We start from the raw sequence: 7,623 nt of genomic DNA, 5'->3' as shown, positions 1-7,623 counted from the left end.
AAAGTGGAAAAGTCTTCCCTGATCCAGCACACACACACAGCCTTGGAAATTATTGGAGCCTCTTCACAGTACACAGTTATACCACTCTGATTGCACTATAACTGCAATGGATGCATCATATGGAATCTTGGGATTCGTAGTTTGGTGAGAAGCAAGTGCTCTCTATCTGAGAATTTTAAATGTCTCCACCCTTAACTGCAAATCTCAACACTGTGTAGAATGGGACCATTACAATTATGGTGGGATCATAGTGCTACAACTGTGTAGTGTGAAAGGGCTCCTGGAGACAGTACAGGACAAGTCAGGAGTGCATTGTATCTACTGTGTGGGTCACACGTTGCCCTAGGTTGCTTTGGGTACAGACCTCACCCGTTTTTTCTTGAGATCAGGCAGCTGTGCAGTTGGAGGGTGGTGCTGGTTGGGAAAAAGTATTAGCAGTACAATGACAGTTGGCCTAAATGCCCTAAAGGCACCAGATCCTGCCTGAAGTTAAGCAAGGTCAGCATTGGTTAGTACTTGGACGGGAGACCGACAATGAATACCAGGTTCCTTGGGCTATATTTCAGAGGAAGAAACTGGCAAAACCACCTCTGAGGATTCTTTGCCCAAGAAAATCCTATGGAAATCATGGAGTCACCATAAGTTAACAGGCAACTTGAAGGCACATGCATGCTATGACAGTGGTCTCAATCAAGATTCTTGGAGGGATTGAAAGATGAAACTACCTCTCAACCTCCAAGACTATTATTTTCCCATTAGTAATAGCAGGGGATGAATGTCCACTTTTGTCCCCTGTGGTTGATGTGTGTGTATGTGTATGTGTGTGGTCCACAAGTCTCAGTGGACACAGAGGGGAGATTTTAGCTTCCCCATCTCTCCATCCTGAGATATATGGAGAGAGGAAGAAGGTTTGTATTTAGGTATGATGTCTATGCCTCTACAACCACACCTTTTCTATTTGTGTCTTTAATTTGGTTACGATCTACAACAGCCTTCCCCAGGGTGAAAGAAGTTCTGCATCTTACAGACCAAATGCTAGAAATGGCCATTGCTATTTTGTATGTTCTATACCAAATGCTGGAAACTTAGCCTCTCAATGGGCCAGCCTTATTCTTCCCTCCTCAAGCTACGGTAAGTCATCGTTATTTTTTAAAATTTACAATGCTAGTGGAGGGATTTAAATGTAAATTAACTTGTTCAATGGTCCACGATGTTAAATGTCATATCTTAATCCCTTTCCTTCCATTTTGAGTTCTCCAGGACACTGTATAAGTCCTGCCTCATAGTCTAGGTTGCATGTCCCCTTCTATTCACCTAGACCAGGAGTGGACAACTGCAGCAGGGCTGGGGGCCACATTCAGGCTGCACTTCTTTAAACAAATAGTTTAAAAAAAATAAATTATCTGACTATTATCTTTTCAGGCAGGAGAAGTGGGAACGTTTGGAGGGACCGGAAACATCTCTGAAGAGGGCTGAGCAAGGAGGATTTAAGGCAGAGATCTGATGAGGCATATGAGCAAGGAGGATTTAAGGCAGGAATCTGATGAAGAGGGTGAACAAGGGGGATTTAAGGCAGGGATCTGATGAAGTGGGTGAGCAAGGAGGATTTAAGGCAGGGATCTGATGAAGAGGGTGAACAAGGAGGATTTAAGGTGGGAATCTGTTGTAGGGGGCTGAGCAGAGGATTTAAAGCAGTGATTGAAGCAACAGGGGATGGGAGGAGAGCTGGGAGCATTTGGAGGGACGAACAAGATTACTGCTGACTTCGGGAAGTGATCTGGAAACTGACCCTAAAGCACAGAATGGTTCTGGTCACACTGGCTGGGGGATACCAGGAGCTGGCATACAAAAAGGTAACATTTCCATACTTTGAGCTCTCAGTAGCAATCCATCCACCTGGCATGTCTGTCTTTTTTCTAAATCAGTGCTTCCCAAACTTTGGCCCTCCAGCTGTTTTGGACTTTTACTTCCAGAAGCCCAGCCAGCTTGGACAAAAGGTAGGAACTCTGGGAGCTGAAGTCCACAATGTGTGAAGGACTAAAGTCTGAGGATCACTGTTTTAAATGCAAATTTCTCTGAGGAAAGTTTGCAGTGGACCCAGAACCTGAAAGCAAGCACTTCATGCAGCCTTTCCCAACTCTAGACCTATGTTTATCTTGCTTTAGACTGCAGATTGGAGTTCATACATGATCAAATACTCCTTCTTTAGGGAAGGAATTCTAGCACAATGATTTGTATGCTCTGCATGCAAAAAGTCCCAGGTTCAATTCTGGAATTACCAAACCAGAAAAAAGGAAGATAGGATGATGTAAGTACGTGATGTGAATTAATGCGAATTAATTTTCTATTATCTTGGGCCACACACAGGCAAAGTAGAAATGATTAAACTAGATAGACAATAATAAGAGTTGATACAACACATGATTCTGTGTCCAGATCACCTCAAAACTAAGCACCCTGCAAGAATTTAGCAAGAATTTAGCTATGGGGGGGGGGGGGGACAAAATGAGGGCATTGATTCTGTCCCCAAATTTCTAGCATTGCGATAACTTAAAATGTCAGTTGAAAAATTCAGTTCAGGCATCCAAAGGGAAGGGGCAAGCCAAGTTACCAAGGGATTGCAAACACAATAAATGTAAGAGTTCTCTGTGTGGATGATTTTCAACATCTCACTCTCTACAATATTAAAAATATTGAGACGGAAAAATTCATGGGGGGGGGGGAGAGAATTCTTATTTGGGGAGCAATGCCTATGTTTTGCTCCCTCCCATAGCTACATCCCCAGGATCCTGCATGTTAAAACAAGCATGTTAGGGGAAACAGTAGGTGAGAAGTCCTTCCCATGACATTGGGTTTTCTGTGTCAAGAGGAACAGTCCATTATGAGCTTCTGTCTGAAATAGTATAGGCCAGACAGAGGTTTACCCTTTCAATGAGTAGTAGATCTATGCAATTAGTAAATGAAGCACAAAGTTATTACCTTAACAGATTCAGCCTTGGTTGCCTGATTTATGAATTAGCCACATGTGGCTATAAGTTTGCAGACAATGCCTGTGTGGCACTATGTTCATTACAGAAATGCACCAGCCATCTGTTCCTTTGGCAAAGGAGGCATGATTAAGTATCATGTGACATACTTCTAGCAGTGAAACTTGTGTGGTTTTAAGATGCTGCTATTTAGACAGGCTGTGTTACACAGAGGAAACAGACAAGGGCTTTGCAAGTATCCAAACCTTTTCACAACCATTGTAATGACTGACATAGTTCTGGCAGTACACAGGATCCTGAGCCAGAAATAAAGAGGATTTGATATCAGGTCAACTACGTCTTACTGTCTGTTCATTAGAATCATCACCTGCAGTTGTTTACATGCAATATTTTCATTACTCAAGGGAGGAGACACCATTTTCTGTGGCTGCCTTCTGGAAAAGAAATAAGGCAGCAATCCTAAGCATGTCTACTTTGAGTAAGCCCCACTTAATTCATTTTCAAGTTATCTTGAATAAGAGGAGCAGACAGATATGAGAGCCTTAGATGTATAACAGCATATTAAGAATACAGCGTGGTGTTCTGGTTAGAGTGCTGACTTGAGACTAGGTTCAAATTCCCATTTTAACCATGAAGTTCACTGTGCTCTGATTCAGCCATGAAGTGATCTTGGGCAGGCCACTATTTGTTCACATCAAATACCCTTTCTTTAATAAATACAAGAAATTGTTTCAAACATCTGAGTCTTGCTTTTGTGTTTGAGAATCTGGGTGCCACAAGTCATGTGTCTGACCATTTGCCAGTCATATTTGCATTATACTGAGACACACAGAAACCTGATCTACTAAAAGCCACACATAATCTGATCAAACACAGCCCATCCTAAACCGCTTCATCCATCTTATTTATTGTCTATGTGCAGATGGCACATCACGTAACCTCCCTTTAAGCAACAGATATTATGAACAGGCACTCAGATGACAACTGGATTCAAATGGATCCTAGTCAATGCAGCTTTTTTAAGCACCCTCCCTTTTTGTTGTTTGTTTTCCTAGTGCCAAAGCACTGGGAGACCAATCTAGAGAAAATCTAGAGCTTAGCGACTGCATGAAGTTGATTTTTGTGAGACTGAAAAAAAACCCCTAACATTCAAACAGGATCTGTGTCTTGCTCAAAGGTTTAATGAGACTATCAGTGTCAACATGGGGAGGGAGAAAGAAAGAGAAGAGGACTGCTTGTAGGTATTATTCAGCCATCAGGTCTGGATTTTGGGGATCTCAGATGCAGATATCTGCAGTCTTGGGCACGCACTATCATTTTCAAGTCAGGGAAGCAATTTCAAAGTGGCTATCAAGATGAAAGTCTTTACAGTAAGAATAACCCTGTAATTTCCAGCTTGAATCACAAGGGACAGATAACGCAGGGCAACATGAGAAGCAGAATCAATTCAGCTGTATTGCACTTTGGAAGATGGTGCTTTGTCAAATGCAGTGCCAAGCTGTCTAATGGGGGAGAAAGTAAAGGCTCCAGCCAAAATGCTGTGTTCAAAAATCTAAGCAGAAAGAAAGTTGCAAAGGGTTAGCCCAAATAGCCTAAAGGCACCAGATCTCATCTGGTCTTGGAAGCTAAGCATGGTCAGCTCTGGTTAGTACTTGGATGAAAGCCAATGAATACCAGGTGCTTTAGGCTATAGTTTAGAGAAAGGAATTGGCAAAACCTCCTCTGAATATTCCTTGCAGCATGGTGTAGTGGTTTGAGCATTGGACTATGACTCTGGAGACCAGGGTTCAAGTGTCCACTCCGCCACTGAAACCCACTGGATGACCTGGGCAAATCATTCTCATTCTCAGCATGGCAATGGCAAACCCCTTCTGAAGAAATGTTGCCAAGAAAACCATGTGATAGGGTCATTTTAGGGCCATCATAAGCTGGAAACAACTTGAAGGCACACACCACACACACACACACACACACACACACTCCCTATGAAATGCATGGTGTTGCTGTAACCCAACTGGTGACTTGAACGTACATGCATGGAAGAGGAAGACATGTACTTAGTTTTCCTGTTAGAAGCAACTTGACAAATGCTCAAGGGTGTAGCCCATTCTTAGTGTTAAAGGTGCTGAGGCTGCCTCTGAGTGGGACCGCTGAGTAGGTCAAAAAGTAATTAGTTTCAGACAGCTACTAAAACTAGGGTTGCCATTCATCAGGACCTCCAAACCGGGACAAATGTAGGACAAAATGTTCAAATGTAGGACACTTTTTTGTGTCCTACATTTGAATAGGCGCCTCCGAGGCTTTCCCTCTGGGCCTGGGCCCTGCCCTCGGCGGGGGCGGAGCCCAAGCGGAGAGGGACTCCTCCCCTTCAGGGAGGCTTTCCCTGCAGGCCTGGGCCCAAGCGGCAAGGGAAAGCCTCCCTCGGCTTGCTATATCTCGCCCGGGAGCAGGGGCAATCCCGGGGGCGGGGCCAAACCGGGCCGTGACCGTGCAGCCCCGCCCCAAACTGGGAAAGTCCCGCCCCCAGGCGGGATATGGCAAGCCTAACTAAAACAGTAATCCAGATTTAGATATAAGGACTGTTTATGAGCAGTGCAATATCTTAAAGACATTTTTTGCACTGTACGTCCTATGTTTGCAGTGTTGGATTTGCTTGTTCCTAGCACATTTCTTCTTCAAAGTTTCTGTATAATACTCTGGTTTTCTAAAAGATTTCTGAGTTTACATTCATCTCTTCCTATATACTGCATATTGTATGCTTCATCTCATGTGTTAGGATCATTATTCATTACTGTACTTTCCTTGATCACACCAAAGGCCTAACTTCTCCAGAGCTTTGTTCCCATATTGGCCAAGCAGTTGTCAATAGCAAAGGCACAAACAGGACATAAGTGAAGCAGCAGTATCCTGCTAGTGTTCCACAGCAACTGCTATTGAGAGACACACTATTTCTTGTACTGGACAGAATGCATTATGCAAAGAACTCGGTAGTATTGCTTAGAAGAAACATCACACTCAAATGCTTTTCTTCCTTCCATTATGACTAATAGCTATTGTTGGCGTCATCTTTCCCTTTACAAGCCCTCCCAACCCAACTTAGTGGTTATTGCTACTTCTAGTGTTTTGGTAACATGAATTGTACTCCACCAAATATACATCATAGGGCTTCCAAACTAAAATGGCCAAGGGAAGAATAGGAGAAAAATGCAAGGAAGCTAAAAAAAGAAAATAATATGGGGTACGTGGAGGGGTGAGGATCACTACTATGTTTGCACAGGCCACATGCCACAGAGATACAGTTATTCATAATGCTATTATTGAAGACCATAGATATATATGCAAGGTTACTTAAGCCAAATCAATACCAGCACTTGGAAAGATTCCTCTTATGGACTAGAACTCTCAGAATCCCCAGGCAGCGGAACCATTAGCTATGCTGACATGGAACTATGGGAATTTTCACACCAAGGAACTTTTCTAAGACCTGTGATTTGAAACAAACAAGACAGATATACCAATACATTGCTCCTGACATGTTTGGAGACAGCTCTCACCGCCAATGGAATGCTTTCATATAATTCTAATGCTTCTTAAAAAGCTGCTTGGGACTACTTCGCTTCTGGAACATTTAAAAGCCAGAGTGAAAGCAGTCCTCAGTAGCTCTTTAAGCAGCATTAGAGGCAAGTGAAGAATTTCTCTTCCTCAAGAGACATAACTCCACATTAGTCAAGAATATATTGGTGCAAAGTCCATTTTTCTTCATTGGCTTTTCTCACCCATTTCTTTTGTAATGCGTTTTTAGCCCAAGTGCCATCACCTGTTTGAGGTGTATAAGAGCTCACGCTTTCAAGAAATTTAAATCTAAGACGCTGTTAACATTTCTGCACTACTTCAGCTACATTCAGAGTTCATGATTAACTGAAATTAGAGCCAAAAGTCTAGTCAATCCGATTCTGCATGTCATGCTTGTGTTTCTTTCAAGGCTGCTTCACACATTACATCACCAATGACAAGTTCTCAGGTTTTGAAAGTCATTCACATCTTCTGGAGGCCATTCACATCTAAAAATATATAAGCTTCTGCTGTTGTGATTGGCTAACATGCCTAGTATATTTATTGTATGCTTTCAGAAATTTGACTATCCTCCAATATTGCAAAAAAAAAGATGGTCAGTCCATGGTAGAAATACCGGGATTTGGGGCCACCGTAAAATCTAAATCAGTTCTTTCTTTGTGATAATATGTTCTACGTATAGACAGCCAGCATGGTGTAGTTGTTTGAGCACTGGATGTGGATTGGAGACCAGAGTTCAATTCTTCACTCAGCTGTGGAAAGGCATGAAGTGATCCTGGGCAAGTCGCACACACTTATGATAGGGTTGCCTTAGGGTCACCACAAGTTAGAAACAACTTGAAGGCACACAACAACAGCAAAGATTTATATAGTGTATTTATAGGCACATATGTGGGTGCAAGCACTCAACAAATCTTAGAAGTTAGCCTGTGTCAAATTACACTGATTTTCTGTAGTCACTGAGCTTGAGAAAATTACCATCTTGTCCAACAGAATGGATTCTATGGCCTCTATGCCTGTGTTGGAGGAAGTATGCCAACCTTTTTGAAACTTACCCACCATC

Source organism: Sceloporus occidentalis, unplaced genomic scaffold, assembly GCF_023333645.1.
Source record: "Sceloporus occidentalis isolate IW3139 unplaced genomic scaffold, rSceOcc1.0.p SCAF_2, whole genome shotgun sequence".
NCBI classification, from domain to species: Eukaryota; Metazoa; Chordata; class Lepidosauria; order Squamata; family Phrynosomatidae; genus Sceloporus; species Sceloporus occidentalis.
The sequence above is the reverse complement of the archived record's forward strand: the minus strand, read 5'-3'. Positions refer to the sequence as shown.